Source organism: Rhinatrema bivittatum, chromosome 4, assembly GCF_901001135.1.
Source record: "Rhinatrema bivittatum chromosome 4, aRhiBiv1.1, whole genome shotgun sequence".
NCBI classification, from domain to species: Eukaryota; Metazoa; Chordata; class Amphibia; order Gymnophiona; family Rhinatrematidae; genus Rhinatrema; species Rhinatrema bivittatum.
In genome coordinates this window covers 253,201,371-253,220,302 of record NC_042618.1, presented here as the reverse complement: position 1 = coordinate 253,220,302, position 18,932 = coordinate 253,201,371, and the positions used below count along the sequence as shown (strand labels likewise).

The following is an 18,932-nucleotide window of genomic DNA, read 5'->3' as shown; positions in this document are numbered from 1 at the left end:
TTAAACCGTTATGGAACACAATACAATACAGATTCTAACGATTTATCGTTATAAATCGTTAGAATCGTGAGCCGGCACACTAAAACCCCCTAAAACCCACCCCCGACCCTTTAAATTAAATCCCCCACCCCCCCGAACCCCCCCCCCAATAACTTAAATAACCTGCGGGTCCAGCGGCGGTCCGGAACGGCAGCGGTCCGGAACGGGCTCCTGCTCCTGAATCTTGTCGTCTTCAGCCGGCGCCATTTTCCAAAATGGCGCCGAAAAATGGCAGCGGCCATAGACGAAAAAGATTGGACGGCAGGAGGTCCTTCCGGACCCCCGCTGGACTTTTGGCAAGTCTCGTGGGGGTCAGGAGGCCCCCCACAAGCTGGCCAAAAGTTCCTGGAGGTCCAGCGGGGGTCAGGGAGCGATTTCCCGCCGCGAATCGTTTTCGTACGGAAAATGGCGCCGGCAGGAGATCGACTGCAGGAGGTCGTTCAGCGAGGTTTCCCGCCGCGAATCGTTTTCGTACGGAAAATGGCGCCGGCAGGAGATCGACTGCAGGAGGTCGTTCAGCGAGGGTTCCGGCGCCTCGCTGAACGACCTGCAGTCGATCTCCTGCCGGCGCCATTTTCCGTACGGAAAATGGCGCCGGCCATACGCGTATGGCCGGCGCCATTTTCCGTACGAAAACGATTTGCGGCGGGAAATCGCTCCCTGACCCCCGCTGGACCTCCAGGAACTTTTGGCCAGCTTGTGGGGGGCCTCCTGACCCCCACGAGACTTGCCAAAAGTCCAGCGGGGGTCCGGAAGGACCTCCTGCCGTCCAATCTTTTTCGTCTATGGCCGCCGCCATTTTTCGGCGCCATTTTGGAAAATGGCGCCGGCTGAAGACGACAAGATTCAGGAGCAGGAGCCCGTTCCGGACCGCTGCCGTTCCGGACCGCCGCTGGACCCGCAGGTTATTTAAGTTATTTGGGGGGGGGTTCGGGAGGGTGGGGGATTTAATTTAAAGGGTCGGGGGTGGGTTTTAGGGGGTTTTAATGTGCCGGTTTTTCGATTTTTCACGATTTTTAACGATTTTTTCACGATATTTTACCCCCCCAAACGGCAACAATACGATTCCCTCCCCCTCCCAGCCGAAATCGATCGTTAAGACGATCGAGGACACGATTCACATCCCTACTGTTTTCTAAGCTGTTGCAGAAACATTTTTTGTGAATACTCTGGCCTTTAACAGCTCTGTGCAGGGTGGCAGATCTGTGTAAAATGATGAAGAACATTTTGGATTGCTTGCAAAGCCACTATGCTGATTGCACAAGGCGAAAGGTTTCTAGAGTACTTTGTGGCTGTATGATAATATTCTTCCTCTGTGATGGCCATCCCACAGCACAGCCGGTATATGTGAAGGGTGTCTCATGAAAGAATGGGGCTGCCGCAGCCCTATTGACTGCTGGTGCTTTTGTGATGGCACTGACGACTGTGAAGTAGCTGACCCTGATAGCTCAGAACTGTTCACTTACATCACTGCATTCCTACTCAGGAGCAGGGCTTAAAGGGGGCACTTGGGGGTAGGGAAAAGGAAATCAGAAAATAGCTGATTATATGTTTACAACCTTGGTGCCACAGCAGAGAGGTGCAAATTGAAGAAATAAGTCTGATCCATTGAGTCAGTTTTAACTGAACCACTGACGAGTTTCTATACTTCGCTTTGTATATTTTTGCTGCCTCATCACAGTGGTAAATACATTTCAGTCATTTTAATGTGACATATTGTGGCCCTATTACTTTCAAATTTTCATTGCAGATTTGTAAAAAAAAAAAGCTAAAAATGAATTAAATAATAAAGTAATAAAGTAAGATATAATTATATATATATATATATATATATATATATATGTGTGTGTGTGTGTGTGTATATAGATATATAGATATTATACACACACACATATATATATGTATAGTTGTATCTTATATATATATTTATATATATACACACACATAAACACACACATTCAACAGTAAGCCAGTTAATATCCCAGACTCCTTTCCCATCAGTTACTGGCCTTTACTTTTCCTCACACCAGGTAGAGTTTGGAGGTTTGGAGGTTTTATTCCAGAAGCAGAAGCTATAGAATTCAGATTTTGGACAGTTCTCCTAAATGGTCTTCAAAGACTGTATCCAGATCTCTCATAATGACTTGCTAAGACAAATATTGAACTAACTCCATCATAGGATAAAGGGACAACAATTTTAGTGTTTGATACTCACAAAGAAAGGATGGCTTCAGTTAACTGAATATTATATGGTGCTAACAGGGCCAATGAAAGCACTAGGCAAACTAGCCAGCCGCCCAGAGCACCATGATTTCGGGGGCATAAACAGCAAGACCCAGGCTAGTATTGGTCGGTCCAGCTTCCAGTGCACTGTTCTAGCTTCAACCAGAGCCCCAACACAAGAAAAGCAGTGAGGAGAGTGAACCAAGGAGTCACCTATCTCTCTCCCCACCCTCCCTGGCATCATACTGCACCTGTTCCTGCAGCCAGAACTTGACATGTAGAGAAGAGCATGAGCTATGTGCAGCATGCACACTCTACAGGAGAGCATTGACTAGTGTAGAGTCAGGAGGCTGCCTTTCTTCAAGCCACTGCTGTTTCGTATCCAGAGGCACTCCAGAACCGCAGATGCCAGCCCCAGGTGAGAGCGAGACCTGCCATGCCTGTAGCACCCCTGGTAGCAGGAGAAAGAAGAAGGGGCGACCCCAGATAGATGGGGAAAGAGAACACATGATGCTGCTGAGGAGAAAGAGAGGGAGAGGAGAATGCTCCTGGGGCCAGGAGAAGGAAATAGATAGGGAAATGCTTATGGGGCTAGGGAGAGACATGGTTGAAAGTTCATGACTCTAAAGTAGCCTGGGGTGAGGGGGAAAAATATCTAAAGAAAGCAGTCACTAATTAAACCCCTAGACACAACCTTCGTTTGTAGGCTGGTACCTTGTTTCAGGTGTTCACGGTACATGAAGTTCATAAAATGTTATATCAGAGGAGATCCTTTACTGTGGTGGAGTCTGTAACTTGGAATGCTGCTCCTCTGGTTATTAGGTTGGAGTCAAATTTGTTGTTTCTGTAAGAAAGGTCAAGGCATGGTTGTTTCCTTAGAGACTGGTCCAGCAAAGGGCAGACAATGACATATCCAGGCACTTAGTTTTGTTTATTGTATTTTATTTCTATTATAGTTTATTTTACTTATTTTATGTCTTTTATTTTTATGATTATACTAGCTGTACCCAGCCACACGTTGCTGTGGCTCAGTCTGGTTAAATGGAAAAGAAAGAAAAGAGAAAGCGCACGTTTTGAATATGGTTAATTTCACAATGCTTGTGGGTATACAACATTTTTTTTGTTCCATTGTCTGTGCAGATATAGAGATTGTCTGGTTTGCCGACTCTAGAACACGCAACATTTAATTGTCCATGTGAGAAGCAATCCGTGTCTAGATGTAAACAGCATAATTCTAGAAATGAAAAAGAATGAAAAAAGAAAAACCATAAACTATACTCACTAAATGAACGGTATGGTAAACGACACCGCTCAATTCCAACGCAATGTCACATGAAATAATTAAATCAAAATGAAAATAAATCGAAATCTATGAAAATTCAATTTAACAATGCAATCGGAAACATTGAAATGGAGTCGTAAAATATTTAGTCCAAGCCGTTAAGCCCGTTAAAACGGGCGAGATTTTTGTCCCCTCTCCTCCTACGTCTTTGTTCTGCTCCGCTCCCCCCTCCCCCAGCACCATGAAGGGCTAGAGGTGGCGGCGGTGGTAGGAGCTGCAGTGGTGGCTGAGGGGGATCTCGCGAAGCATAATGGTCCTGCCATCCCAATTCCCTCCCCCCTTCTCCGGTGGCGGAGGGACAGGCTCAGACCCCTTTCACTCTATCCTTACAGGCCCCAACTCCTTTGCTGTCCCATTCCCCTCTACACTGAACCCCTTCCACTGTAACCTATAAGTGGAGAGCTCTCTCTCATACAGCCCCCTACATAGGCTCTCTCCCTCTGTCCCTCACACATGCACGCCCAATCCCTCTCACACACATACACAATCCCTCACGTAGTCTCCCTCTCTCTCTGGCACTCACACTCGCCTTCAGCGCACACTACCACACTTCTCTCTCACACAGTTAAAATGGGTGGGATTTTTGTCCCCACCTAAGTCTTTGCTCTGCACTCGCAAGAGCTTGCAAAGTTCCCACACCAGTTGTATCTGGGAGAGAGAGGAAAACACTCCGTCCCCCTCCCTCGCAAAGGGCAGGCGGCAGGCACTGCAACAGATTTGGGACACGTTGCCTAGCTGACTTTGCTCTTTCTGGCAGACCTGTGCCTTTAAGAAATCTGATCCGGGGCTTGAGAGGGAGGAGGGAGCAGGGCTCTGGCTTTCACTTTCGTCACGGTGCTTTGCTGGGAGTGGGGGTGGAGTGATGCCCATGTAAACTCTTCCCGTGGTGGCGCTGAGACCCACGGGCGGGCTGACAGCACTGCCTTCCCCCTCCCCCCCACCCGCAGTTGCGGGATATTTACTTGGCTTCTCCTTATCTGCGGGACTCAGGGGGCGGGGGAGGAGAGTGAGCTGTTCTCTGTTCAGCTCTTTGCGCTTTGGCTGCTGCAGGCTGCAGCTGCTTATGATCTCTTCACAGCCGCTTTCTACTGCATTTGCTCTGCTCCGGCCGTCCCAACTCCCTCCCCCCCTTGCCCGGCGGTGGACGGACTGGCTCGGCAACTCTTCTACCCTTTCCTACTCCTGTGTGTAACTGTCTGGCAGTCCCTACTCCCTCTCCCCTTCCCCAGTGGGGGAGGAACGGGCTGAGCCGTTTCTAGGAGCGGCGATTCGTCTGCCCTTTCCTCCTCCCCTCTGTGACACCCAGCACGTAGCGCAGAGCTCAATGGTCCGCACATGCGCGGTAGAGCTGCTCTCTACTGTGCATTTGCGGGCCATGGGTCAGAGCCCATTTATATTGTAGATAGCGTGTGTTGCTTGTACATCCAACAGATGGCGCTGTTTTTCCAAAAAAGCATGTTTTTACCTGTCACAAGTGTGACATCTATATAATATAGGTAAATATAAACACGCGCGTATTCAAATGCAACGTTGTGTCAAAATTTCAAAGCAATCGGTGAAGAACTTTCGGAGATTTAAGATTTTGAACAAACGAACATTTACATTTTTATTTATATAGATAACCTATTTTTAAATGTTTATGGTTTAAAATATGATAATGTGAATGTTGTATTTTGTTTATATTTGTATTGTTTTAAGGTTGTACATCTCTCTGATCAGGTTTTCACCTGCATGGGCAGTATTTAAAAATCTAAAATAAGTTCACCTAGAGCATCTAATTCCTGTGTACCGGCCCTGGGCGCTAAGCCTCTACCCTGTAAAGTAAAACTTCAGCATGAACTTTCTTGCTAGTGCCTATGGCTTCCCTTCATCAATCAAGAATATTGACTATGCTCTATGGATCTGAAAAACTTTCACCCATCGGTATTCATTTCAGACAAAGGAGGTGTCCTAGATTTCTTTCATGGAAGTAACATCTCTAGAATGTCGTGTCATCTTTTGGGCTGGTATTAATATGGCATATTTTAATTATGCATCTATCTATTGTGGTGGTACATAAGTATGATGCTGGAGTGCACCTGATTAGCTGGTGTTGGCAAGAAATTAAAAATCAAGTTGGATCACCATTTGAATGCTGAGTTAGCTATCAGTTTTACCAAGCCTCAATGGGAGTCATGAGTGAAAATGTTGGATTTAGGAGGAACAGCCTAATGAATCTACTAGTAGACAGTACTTGGCTTAAGACTGACTGTTCAATGTATCTCTTTTTGGGATACTTTATCTACAGTGCCTGATAGGGATGTGCAAGGGATTGCAAAAAAATATAGACAAGCTTAAACAGAAGAGAGAGCTGAGCATGCAATTTGAAAAAAAGAGTTATAAGAATGCCCTGACATGTTGAAAGGATTATTCAAAAGTGAAACCCAACTGATGACTTAAACTCTTTCAAAGAAGGCACTGAACACTGGATAATATGAATGGCCTCTCATAAATGTGCTGGAGAAGATGTGGATTGAGTTATATATTTACAGATGATTGTTTCCAGAGAAAACTCCACAGATAAAATTTAGATAGCATCCTGAGCTGGATCTCATTTCTTGTGTAACAGTGTCTATTTATGTGATACCCTAAATTATAATACCTATAATAGCCCTAAAACAATTTTTCAAGTTTACCACAACCATGACCAACTCCCCAAGTCATATTTGTGGAGATTAGCATATTGAACTTTATCTTTAAAATACTAATCCTAGAAATCAAGTATCCAAGGATTATGTTTCCTAAATTTAGTCAAAACCAGAAAAATAAGAAAGACTTCTGGGGCACAGTTTGCTATGAAATTTATAACTCCTCAGACACCAACACGCTGTCAAATTCTGCTATCTCAGTCAAGCAGGCCTGAGAGGCAGACATTGGAGAATGGAATGGAAGAGAATACTCTTGCTCTTGGAGATGAGATCTGGTGAGATTGCAAACTTGATGGGGTCCGTAATGGCCATGAGATCTCCAGGGAGCTGGTGGGCAGGCTGAGCTCATCTATATGATGAAATGTACAGCACAGTGTAGGCCTTATTTAGTATAGACACTGATGGGGAAAGATTGAAATATATTCAGGGGTGGTGCATGGTAGCATTGCATAGAGACTGATTTCAAGAAAATGGAAAACAAATTGGCTTTTTTCAGAGACTGGTATGAGCTGATGTCTAAGGCAGCCTGGTATGAAGAATGCATTTCCAGAATAAATGACAAACCTAAGATATTTCATGAGGTTTGGGGAAGATTTATTTAGTATCACAATGCTCAGAAGGGGTAAACAAATTGTTTAGAAAAGTATTACAGTGATTGAGTAATGGAATTCTACAGTAGGGAACATGGCCTATAAATATCTAAATAACATGTTCTAGATAGCTGCATGGGGTTTAAGGTGGGTAGCTGGGATGGGGAAAAGGGGTTTGGGGAACAGTCTAATGAGGGCATTGATATAAAACTAAGGCCTGGATTTATCAAAATGCACTAAATATCGCATGTGATAGGAAAAGGGGTGTGTTTTATGTGAGAGAGAGAGAGAGAGAGAGCCTAGCCATAATGCCCTCACACTAGATAGGTATTTATATCTCTATGTGATATATCTTCACAAGAGAGCACTGTTCTGTTCATACGTCTCACTTTGAATGTCAAAGTGGCCCATAACCCCTACACTAATACCTAAACCTCACCTCGAGTTACTAGGTGGGCCTCAAGATATAAATACCTATCTAGTGTGAGGGCATTATGGCTATCGCACGGCTTTACACAAATGAAAAAGATTTAGTTAAAATTCAAGTTAAAGCCATGCAATATAACTGCACAAAACTGTGAGCCCAGCCCACTTGGCCACAAATCCTCCCCTTTTTCTCATTTGCATGGCACCATGCGTTATGGTGCTTTTGCACGTGTTAATGGCGGTTTTGCATGCATTAAGGCATTTTCGTATGCATTAACGGTGTTTTTTGCATGCAAACACGCCTTAACGCATGCGAAAACGCCATATAGCACTTTGATAAATGACCCCCTAAATTAGTATTCTTTTGATTAGTTTAATTTTTAAGTTCAATGTTCTCCATTGTATTGTATGAAGATACTTATAAGCTTGCCAATACAAATTATTGATTAAAAAAGGAATGCTGGGAATAATGGCCATGGAATTTCATAGCACCCTCAAGGTATGGTTTTACCCAAGACTTGCCCAGAGTAAAAAGGCAGTTGTATTGGTTCTGACAAGTCAAAGTCCAGAAGATTGTACTTTTCCTGGGTAACCTCTGAGTCAGACTATTGGCACTGCCATGCTAATATGAGACAGGGTTTGCACTTCCAAACTTCTCATCCTCAGACTGATTACAACAGATGTATTCTGAGTCAGGGAGCTATTCTCAAGGAACTGCTCATTCAGGGAATACCGTCACTCAAGGAAACCAAATGTCCTACCATTTCCTGGAGATGTGATGGGCATTACAGACCCTATCAAGTTAAGTGACCTCCCCAGATCTCATCTCCAAGAACAAGAGTATTCTCTTCCATGCAGGTCTCCAATGTCTGCCCCTCAGGCCTGCTTGACTGAGATAGCAGAATTTGGCAGCGTGCTGGTGTCTGAGGAGTTGTACATTTCACAGCAAACTGCCTCCAGAAATCTTATCTTAGTTTTCTGGTTTTGTCTAAATTTAGGAAACAACATTTCTAATTTTCTATTCTTTGGAGTTCTTGACTTCTAAGATGAGTATTTTTATAGATAAAAATTCAGTTTGATAATCTCGATACTTACAAATCCTTCCCCTGGGGAACTGTTCGTGGTTGTCAGAAACTTGAAAAATTGTTTTAGGTCTCTTATAGGTATTATAATTTAGGGTATCACAGAAATAGACTCTTGCTCTTGGGTAATGGATCTCAACTCGTAAACGGAATGAGATACAGCTCAGGATGCTTTCTAAATTTTATCTGTGGAATTTTCTCTGGAAACAATCATCTGTAAATATATGACTCAATCCACTAAAAGGCTTGTACACCGAGACCAATTAGTAGAGGTATGTAATTCTGCAAGTGATGCAGTGAATTGTGGATTATGGTATGGGGAAGTAATTTAATTGAGGTGCCACAAGATAAAACCATTTCTTTTATATTTGCTTGTAAATTGTTTCTTTTTAATAATGCATTATCTCCCTCTCTTCTTCTGTCTTCATTTTCTTTTCCTGCCTTTTCTTTTCCCTTTCCATGCCTGTCTCCCCTTTGCTTTTCTTCATTCCTGCTTCTCCTATCCCTTCCTCCTCTTTTCTCTGGCCTAAGAGAGAAAACAGCAATTTTTATAGCTTGCTGTTGATACCTGATGGAAGCAGTGAATACAGAGCTGATCACGCCACCCAAAACTGTCAACTGCAACACAAATTAAAGACTCTGATACATACCTAGATTAATTTCTAAAACCTTTAATCTGTAATAACTGATTTGTGAAAGGTCATGTGACAGACAAGGCAGTCCTGGGGTGGGGTGAGAGTGGTATGGCTCGAGCACTCTGGGGCCTCGAACCACCATGGTAGCCCCATTCCTAACACTATAATTTTCTGGGCCCTGCTGATTTGCCCTGGGACCTGCACCCTCTGAAGGTCAGCCTTGATGACAAAATCAAATCAAGCCCAGCTGTATAAAAGGCAATAATTCATGTAGCAGATAATAAAATTGCTCCACGTAAGATTACTTGATCAAATAGTTGCAGATAGTGAACTTTGGGATTGCAACACCCCTCTTACCTTTTCAAATTTCCCCTGCAAGGATAAAGGGAGCAAACTGTCTCCCTAAAAGGAGGGCCTGTAGAGATACATAAAAGTGTACTGGTCTGCTAGATTTATATTTTGAAAATAGTAGTGCATTTACCAGTCTCTCTCCTAACAAGCAGTCTCTCTCCATTATGAATTGCTGCTGTATACTTTTATTGAACATATATGGAAAAATAAAAACCCGTAATAAAAATGGTGGCACAGAGCTAGTACTAAAAACTCTGATGTAACTATATTTCAACTGGAGGAAGTAGCTACATAAAAACCTCATTGAGAACTGCAAGCACACTCCAGCAGTGATGGCAGTGAAATGCATTATGACGTTCCTTTGCTTCCCCGTTATCGGGTAATATCGATGTCTTCCTTCTTCCCTTCTTCCTTCATCTGATCTAAAAATAAAGGGGCGAGAGACTAGAAAGGGAGGAATGTGAGACAGGGAAAGTGGGGGGGGGGGGGGTAATGGTGAACAGGTGGCATGGGGGAGAGGGAAAAGGTGAAGAAGGGAAGATGTGAAAAGAGAACGTGAAAACGGGAGGGATGGGAACGGGATAAGAGACAGAGGCTGATGTTGATCTGATACTGAAAGAGGCCAGGTGAAGGCACTGGGGGGTTAGACAGAGCTCTAGAAAAGTAGGCGGAGGAATAAGAAGGGGAAAAAATGAAGATGTGTTAATGGGAAGAGGTAACATGGAAGACAGACTGTCAAAGACAAATGGAAGCCAAGGGAGGCAGAGATGGAGAAAGGAAAGATCTTCCAAATGAAAGGTGAAAGGTGAAAGAAAGAGGAAAAGGAAAAAGAATCCACAGCAGAGGAGAAACTAAGATGAAGGGAAAAAAAGAAGGCTCAGGGAAAAAAATGGTTTCTGCTTTAGATAGTGGATTTTGTGACTTTTGGTATATTTTGTATGTACATTCTTAGATGTGCGGTAATTGCAAGGGAAGTGAATGGAAGAAGTAGCTCATGTTGAGTTGGCAGTGAAAAATCAGGAAGGGAAAATGGACAGACTAAATGGGACTTTGAGGTCTTTATCTGCTGTCAGAATGTGTTATTAGGTACTAAATTGTGGATGGACAGCATTCTGCACATTCTAATTATTAATATGCCAGATTCCTTTGGGTTAATTTAGAGGAAACAGGCAGTTTCTGACCCTAAAGCCAAATGACAAATGCCAAGAGCCAAAGAATAGGAGAGGGTACTGCAGCTTGCTAGACCTTTCTAGAAGCTTATCTGCATATGGCAGTTGATCCACATCATCAACGTTAGTAGAAGAAAGGAAAAATTATTGGGATGAAACAAATTTTATTTCGTTTCTTTGCATATAAGTTTAAAAATGTCTAATTTTTAGTGTTTCCTTGCTATAGTCCATGCCTTTCTTCTTATTTATTATATACATTTTATATATCAAATGCTTTTTATTCAAACTCTTCCTTGTGCAAAATATAAACATCAATAAAAATATTTAAAATTTTATTCAGGACTGGATTTGTTCTCTTACCTGTGATGAAATGCATCTTTTCAGTCTATTTTTTTATCTTTAAGGCATGTAACTAAATATAATAACAGCCCTGCCTGCAACTGCACTAAGGAAGCAGTCAGACCAGGTCTGCACTACAAATTGTGGCTGACGTAGTCTGAGCTTGCACACATATTAGTCGGACAGGGAAAAATTGGTCATTAATCATCATTCATAGAATTCTGAAATTCAATATGCTTTCCTGGACTTAAATTCGAACCACATAGGGCCCAATTTAGATATTTTATGTGGCTAATATATGATCAAACGTGATTACTCTTTTCACTGGAAAAGCTGAATTAGCTAATCAGTTTGTTTGATTCAGGGTTTTCTAGTTAGTAAAGTCTCATGTTAGGGAAATAAGATGACTGACGTGAGCCCATTACATCACATGCTGTTTTGCAGTCTTAACATATTACAGAACTTTTTGCCTGAGAACTTGCATTTAGCTAGCTCATATGATGGCTATATTGGAGTATGTGTCTGTATACATGTATGAACAAACATCTTTCAGCCTAGTATATTTAAAATATAGAAGTGTTTCATCTCCTTTTTAAATAGCTTTTCTACACATTATAATTATTATGTAATTACGTATAATTATGTGCATTTTTTCCAACATACCATACCTCCATTTTAAAATTGTATTTGGATGGGAGGACTTTGAAAATGAAGTTCTAATAAGTGAATGAATCATTTTTGCTATTTGCTGCTTTTTGTGCATGAATATATCAGAGAGGGTTTTATGATTTATGCTGCAATAGAGGAGGGGAATCAGAATTTGAAAGATATGAACAGATTTGGTTATTTCTTTTTGCAGCTTGGGACAGCCAGCAAAAAAAGTAAGACGTGTTGGCATGCAGACATTATAATCCTACAGGGTAGGCCAAAACATTAAAATCGCGTACATACCTCCAACACTCAAAACTACATGTTTTCATGTTGCCCAGTCCAGATAGCGTCTTGAAAAAAAAAGGTGATCTAACTCATTCCCCTTGTTCTGATTTTCTACTGGAAGCTATAATGCTAATAGCTTTCTGACAAAAATATAGAATATGAAAATAAAAACAAAAAAAATGGCAGCAGTAAATGTATAATTTGTTATTCTTGCTATGCAATGCCTATCGTGTAAGAACTGTTCTTGTAACATGACTGTTTTTAGTCCTCCTGTGCATGCAGGGAAGAGCAAGTTAAGTTCAATAAATAAGTAAATAGATATTATTAAAAAAGTAAACATTAGCAAATGACAGCTATTCATACTGGAAAGGCAGATCGCCTGAGCTGTATTCTAAAATCATGTTTTGCACAGCGGATCATAGCAGCATTTTCTTTGCAGTATTACAAACAATTTCATAGGTTTACACTTATTAAGAAGCCGAATCGGTAACTATTTATTTTACTCTGTGCTTGAATAGTATCAGACAGCTATAAATAGGCTGTGTCTGTGACCAGTATTTTAATTTTTGGGTCCAAGAATGTACACTACTTCCATCAGAAACTAAAGGCACTTTAGTGAACTGAGCAGCAACAATATAAAAAATACTCAGTAGATTTAAAGTCAGAAAAGTGAAGCCAACAAGTCACCCCACAGCCAGTCCTTTGTGTTTGGCCAGGGTAATGTTCATTTACAGTGAGACGGAATTGAATATTTTGTGTAAGCTGGTATTGTTCTATCTTTGTTTTAAAAAAAAGAAATTAAAGGAAAACATTAAAAAAAAATCCCTCTAACTTCAAGATTGTTTAATTGCTAACGTACAACAGTATTTGAAAATGCATTCCTTCTGCTAAAACATGTCCTGCTGCCAGTTTAACTAACAACGATAGAAGCTTTTTGCCAAGTTTCCTATAAAACAAACTCATTGCTATTAAATGCTCTGTTAAAAAGAGTGGCTTTAACCTAACATTTTGAAAACTTTTCTTTGATTGTATGTATCCCATTTATGTTTGTAGTTCTTGTGTGCATGTGTGTATGTATGTATGTATGTATGTTCTAAGGACACTGTTACCTCTAATTGGTTTTTAGTGGCCTAATACATGCAGTATAGTAAAGGCTGTGCAGACCTTAGAATGCACAGGGTAAGACTGATCTCACATGTTAATATTTCTACATTATATATCCAAGTAAGGGCAGTATAATTAAAGAACGTTTGCAATAAGATTTAAATGGTATATGGTTATCACATTAATACCAAAAAAGTATACATGTTTAAAAATACCTATACCTGCTTATCTGTTTCTTAAACATGCAAGTTTCTCATACTGACAATTATACATTTGGTCAAAGATTTTTAATTTGAGGATTCTTCTTTAATCATCTCCAGTTTTTGCTTAAAATAGCAAAACTCGGAAAGTCTTGCACGTTTTATAAAGATGATCGGTGGCAGGGTGCAGTTCCTTCTTCAAAGCCTAAAGTCAGACTTGCCAAATATTCTGGGCCAAAATCAGATTTAACATTACCTTCAGGAAAGTATGTCAAAAAATAAATAAGGAACGAAACAGAGCAAATCTACTCAGTGCAACAGAATTAAGGTGGTGCCTATTCAGTCAGATCTCAGAAAAGCAAAGAACCTCACTGGGAATAAAAAAGCAAAACATACAAAAGTGTCAAATTAAAAAGAATACAAATGTATTGGAAAGAATACTGAAGTATTTATGGCATAATCATCTGATTACTTTCAACCAAATTCAGTCATGTTGGATAAGCCAACGTCACTTTTTTCAATTTAGGATTTTCTTTTCCACTAATGTACATTAGAGCCATTAATCCTTTATTATACTGTTGTCTAATTGGTAATACACTTTATATGGAAAGAAAGATGAGAGACATTATATATAATTATTTTTCAGGAATAAATACCTTTTGGACCTTTAATAAAAAATCTAAAATTTGATGGCCAAAAGATAATGAACTAATTAGCAAAGAAATCTAGCCGTATTTCAAACTCCTGTTTAGCATCCAAACCAAACTTCAGTCACAGTAAAATAAATGCTGTCTGTGGAGGTGACAAGATACAAATACTGCAGAATATTTCCAGTCCCAGGTTATTTTTTTTTTATCAAACAGCATCCTTTCAATATTCCTTTCTTTTAGAACAGCTGTTTTCTAATCTCCCTTTTAATCTTGTATTATATTTTCAAACTGCACACTACAAAAAAATGTTATTTTTGTCATTGCAGTATGGATTTCTCTTACAGGATTAACAGTGTGTGTGTCTACAGGCATGTAAGGAACACATTTGCTCTGGGTGAATAAAACTTGGAGAGCTGATTCCATAATTTGTGCTCTCTTTTCATTATTCCTGAAAATTATTATAGGTTCATCTAGCAGGTAGAAAAATGCATTTGAAATCTAAAAACTCGTCTTTTGTGCTGTAGCCTACAAAATGGCCATATATATGTATATAAACTGAAGATACTGCAGGCATAAAATAAAAGTGTAGGCCACTGTACCTGCGTTGCTTTTAATGGAAGAAATTGCCTATCCATTATTCTACTAAATATTTGCATTTTTGCTGAGATCTAGGATGGCAGGCAGAAGATGGGTGTGTGTTATGGTTTTCTGAATATTTCAGGAGACTCAGGGTGCAGCATTTCTTACTCCTACAATATGTTTTGTGAGAAAATAACACACATGCAGCAGCATTACTGCACTTACAACTTGACTGGCATGTTGCAGCTCGGCCAATTCAGAAGAGGGGAAAGGATATAAATTTGTTAAAGAAAGGTAAGCCATTAAAAAAAAATGGTTATGCATTTTGGTGTACATTGCAATTTAAGGATACCACTAATAAAATGAGGGATGGTTCCAAAATTTTACATTTCAAGCTTAAAGTTTTGTATAATTTACCACCTTAACAAATTGGGTTCAAAGCAGTTAATTTTGGATTAAACAGAATCCTTGCACAGTTGTTTCATATACAGCCTAATACATTCACAGATCACAGCCATGGAGATCAATGAGAAATCTTGAAAAAACTATTACTGCATTTTGAATGGATAAAATAAATGCTGAAACTGCAGTAGGCTGTATGCACTCTGCAGCAGTGAGCTGAAAAAGCCCTATGCAAGGGTTAAGCAGGAACCTGGAGACCAGCCTCAACAGAAAGAAACTGTAGAGTAACATTTTGAATTTACAAAACATTATCGTTCTTTTCACCTTTATATGTTTACTCTCTGATATCATATATTTTTTCTTACTCTGTATTTTTGGCTGACATAATTCTCAGTGAAGGTATGTATGAGGCATATCCCATAAGGATAGCACTGTGTGAAAATTACTAACAGCAAAAAATAAAATCAAATAAAGACGGTATTGGCACCATAGGCATGGAAAAGAGGAAACAGGATTGTCTTTAAAACAAGTTTCACAGGTTTATTTATACACCAAACACTGCAATAAATGGGGTGGGATGAGGAAGGAACAGTATAGAAAGCCTTCCTTTTTTCCCCAATGTCTTAGAAAGCTGCAGGTTGGTAAATGTTTAATATATATATATACATGCACAGATACTTTTTGTTAATTTACCAATAAACTTTAAAGTATAGATTTTTGATTGCAGCAGAAGGCTTTCAATTGGTTGTTAGAAATGGCGAGATGTGGTGTAAAAGGACACTTGGCCGGGTAGAGATGCTGATGTGTGCCAAAGCAGGCGTACCAAGAAATGCTGTTGCTAAGAGAGCGCTCATGAGGCCTAATTTTTTTTTTCCCTTTTGGCTTGCACCAGCCAGGTTTTAAAGAGCTTGGAGAACGTTTCTTTCTCTCTCTTTCTCTCTCTCTCTCTTTTTTTTTTAAAGCAAGGAGGAATGTTTTAGCCTACATATGAAAATATTGTAGGAGGGGGTTGGGTGTTATAGGTTAGTTTTCTGAAAGATGCAGAGCCAGGTTCTGAGTGGGGAGTTGGAGGGGGGGGGGGGGCGGGTGTGCATACTTTAGGCTAACCCCTGGTTCCCTGACAGATATGCGGATAAAACTGAGCAGAGGAAGCAGTCAAATTAGGTTATCAATGTTAAAGATGTTGATTATTATAAAAAATAAATAAATACCCCACCTTTTAAATTCATGCTTTATCCAGCTGAGGGACAAACATCTCTGAAAAATGTCCTTTGGACAGCCGCAGAAAACCGTATTTCCCTTTTAGAAATCCTCCATAGGAAAGATGGGGACACAAGGAAATGGGGGGTGGGGAAGGGAAGGGGGGATTAGCAGGACATTTTTTCTCGTGCTTCTTCGGTGGAAACAAAAAAAAAAAAAAAGAAATGAAAGTTTATCCTGTGAACTTAATATAGCTGCTTCTGGAACCTGAGCCAAAAGGGGGCAGGAAGTTGTTTTACAATAGCGTTACAGTGATCTACAAATGGAAAAAGCCAAATGTTGAAGTTAAAAAGCCCCCCCCCCCATTCTACCTCCTTATTTCCCCCACCCCCACCCCAAAGTTTTAACTCAGGTGGCAGGATTATAATTGCTTATTTCCTAACGTTATGGGAAAAAAAAGAAAACAATCTTGGTTGCACTGAAGGGCAAGCCGAAAGGAAGAAAGGTATTGAAGGGATGTTAGGAGGGAAAGAAATGCATTCAGTAACTAGCAACGTGACTTTTGGCACGATTCCTCGAGTTTGCTTGAGGTTATGAACGGGGGGATGGGAGAGCAGAAAAGCAACTCTGCATCGCAAGTTTTCAAGCGAAAGAAAAAAAAAAAGAAATGGAGGGAAATGAAAAGCCTATTTCTTTTTGAGTGAAATGTGTGCAGATTCTCCTCTCCTCAGCTGAATCCTCAGGCATTTGTGGCCTGCCTTTTGCAATCCGATGTTGTTTCTTCTCTCTCTCTCTCATTTTTTTGTAAGCGCTCTCAATCAAACAGCAATCATGGCAGCTGTTTTTCTTCCAGCACAGCAGTTGAGCTGTCTCGCCCAAATGCTTATCAGGTTTTGACTCTGTGCCAAGATAGTTATAAGGGCCAAGCAGCCCGGGCTGGGCTGTGCAGCTGGTCTAGAAGCAAGGGGGCATGAGAAAACAAAAATCGCTAAGTTCTTTTCACGAACACTACCTGCCTCTCCGATTCTCCCATACCCTGCACTGAATGGAAGCATTTTTCTAGTTCTTTCCTTGTATACTTAACCCTCTCTATTTTTCCAGCGTGCGAGGAGAGCAGAAGTGGCGGGGTAGCAGAGATTTCTTTGTCACTGAAATAGTTGCATGCGTCGAGATTTTGAAAGTATACAGTACCTAATTTGAAATTGCTTTACATTCTCTAAACGGTCCCCCCCCCCCCCCCCCCCCCCCCCCGTCAATCTGAGACTGGATTTAGAGTTCTGCATGACTGTGACAGAGACCGAACAAGTGCGGGTCCCTCAGCAGGGGGCTGCTACCCGCGTGCAGGCAGGCTCTGTAGGTGCGCGCGTGCATGCGTGCGCGCGCGAGGGGAAAAGGGAGCCGGCCTCACGCAGGGCCGGGCGTCGCTTTCATCATCAGCTCCGGCCTCTCGCTCAGGCACTCCTCCTCCTCCTCCTCGGCGCAGACAGAGCTGCCGGAGCAGCTCAAGAGGTGGGGACTGGACCGTGCAAAAAGCTTGCTGCTGCCGCGCCCGCTTCCACTCCCGCTGCAAGGGCCTTTCCCCCCTTCAGACTGCATTTGCCAAAGCACAACTTTTTCAATTACTCAAAATAGGATCTTCTCCCCCCCTCCCCATCTTTTGCTTTATTTAACCCTCCGCCTTCGGGGTTTTTGTTTTTTTTTTTTCTTTGCCACTGGACTATTTTTTCCCTCTTTTCTTTTTGCCTTTGCTTTGCTTCCTAATGTATGCCAGTGCCGAAGCTTCATCTCTTCATCTACCAAGGATTTATTTGAAGGGGGTTGTTGCCCTCCCCCATTTTTACAGCACAGAAATATACTCCCCCTCCTTCCCCCCCCCCCCCCCCCTCGCTCTTCCCACAACAACCAGACAGTGAATCGAGGGGTCTGCCGGGTTGCAGGGTGCGAGGAGAAAGGCTTTCATTTCTCGGCGACTTTCCCCGAAGCCAGCTCTTCGTTTCAAAGGCGCCGTGTTATTTATTTATTTCAGAAATTGCGCTGTCTGGGCAAGAAAAGGGTGGACTCTCTCCTTTTCATATGACCATAGCTGCGATGGGACCGCTGCGTTCCATCCACCCCGCAACGCCCCCTCCATCCTCCTTTCTTTCTCTCGCCTTTTTTTTTTTCCCTTCAGATTGGGAGGGAAAAGGGGTGTGTATAGTAAAACGCTGTCTGGGACAGGTGCCAGCTCTAAGACAAAAGGCATAAAATAGGCGGCAAGGGGGAAATATGGCAGTTAAAATGTAAAAAAGATCAGAATTTTAAAGACGGGCACAATTTGTATCAGCATCTCAAGCACTGCAACTTTGTCTCTTTAGTAGGTAAAATGCATTTTTAATATAGACTGAGGGAAAGTTTCAGCATACTTTCTCCCGCTCCCCTTGTCCTCTCTGCAGGCATTTGAAAGGGGTGGGGGTGTCTTTTTTTTTTTTGCTTACTGAATTATTCATTGTGCGAGTAGTGAAGCAGCACTATTAGCATGCATCAGACATGCTGTTGTCTGTTTGCTAACATTCTTCATTCAAGACTTGTTAACTGCCAGACAAGCTTAACACGCTTCTCTCCCGCTCCCTCTCTGTGTCTCCTTTTTTTTTTTTTTTTCCTTTTCATGCCACCCCTCTTAGCCTCCTATTGTTTCTGGGTGCTGGCAGCCAAGGGGTAATGGTGGCAGGGAGGGGGGGGGGGTGGCGGGAGGGTGGAAATCATGCTGCTGAGAAACCGGAGCCAGTTGCTAGGTAAGGGACCGCCTTCCCATCCTGCCAGGCCTGCATGCACTTGCCGAATCCTGAAACTCGAGCGCTGAGTGTCTTCTTCTCCGTCTGCTTTTCGCAGGAGGCTTCAAGAGCTGCAAGGTGGCAACGCTGGCCGGCTTCCTCCCTCCCTCCCTCCCGCCCGCGCCCGGGTCTCTCGGCGAGGCTGCTCGCGCCATCACCTGCAGGGTA

At 41.9% G+C, this 18,932-nt stretch overlaps 1 long non-coding RNA gene across 12 annotated transcripts in view; it reads right to left on the bottom strand.

Annotated features, from left to right (window-relative positions):
• The window catches only part of LOC115090657, a 117,965-nt gene extending 101,668 nt beyond the window's left edge, over positions 1 to 16,297 (bottom strand). For 2 of the 12 annotated variants that reach the window (XR_003856450.1, XR_003856448.1), the window contains exons 1-2: positions 15,971 to 16,293; positions 2,977 to 3,106 (exon numbers count right to left, since the gene is read on the bottom strand). This is a non-coding gene — a long non-coding RNA (uncharacterized LOC115090657). Of the gene's footprint in view, positions 1 to 2,976; positions 3,107 to 15,970 lie in introns of all 12 variants that reach the window. The other 10 variants (XR_003856445.1, XR_003856451.1, XR_003856456.1 and 7 more) reach the window with 9 other exon arrangements.
• Positions 16,298 to 18,932: the final 2,635 nt, after the last annotated feature.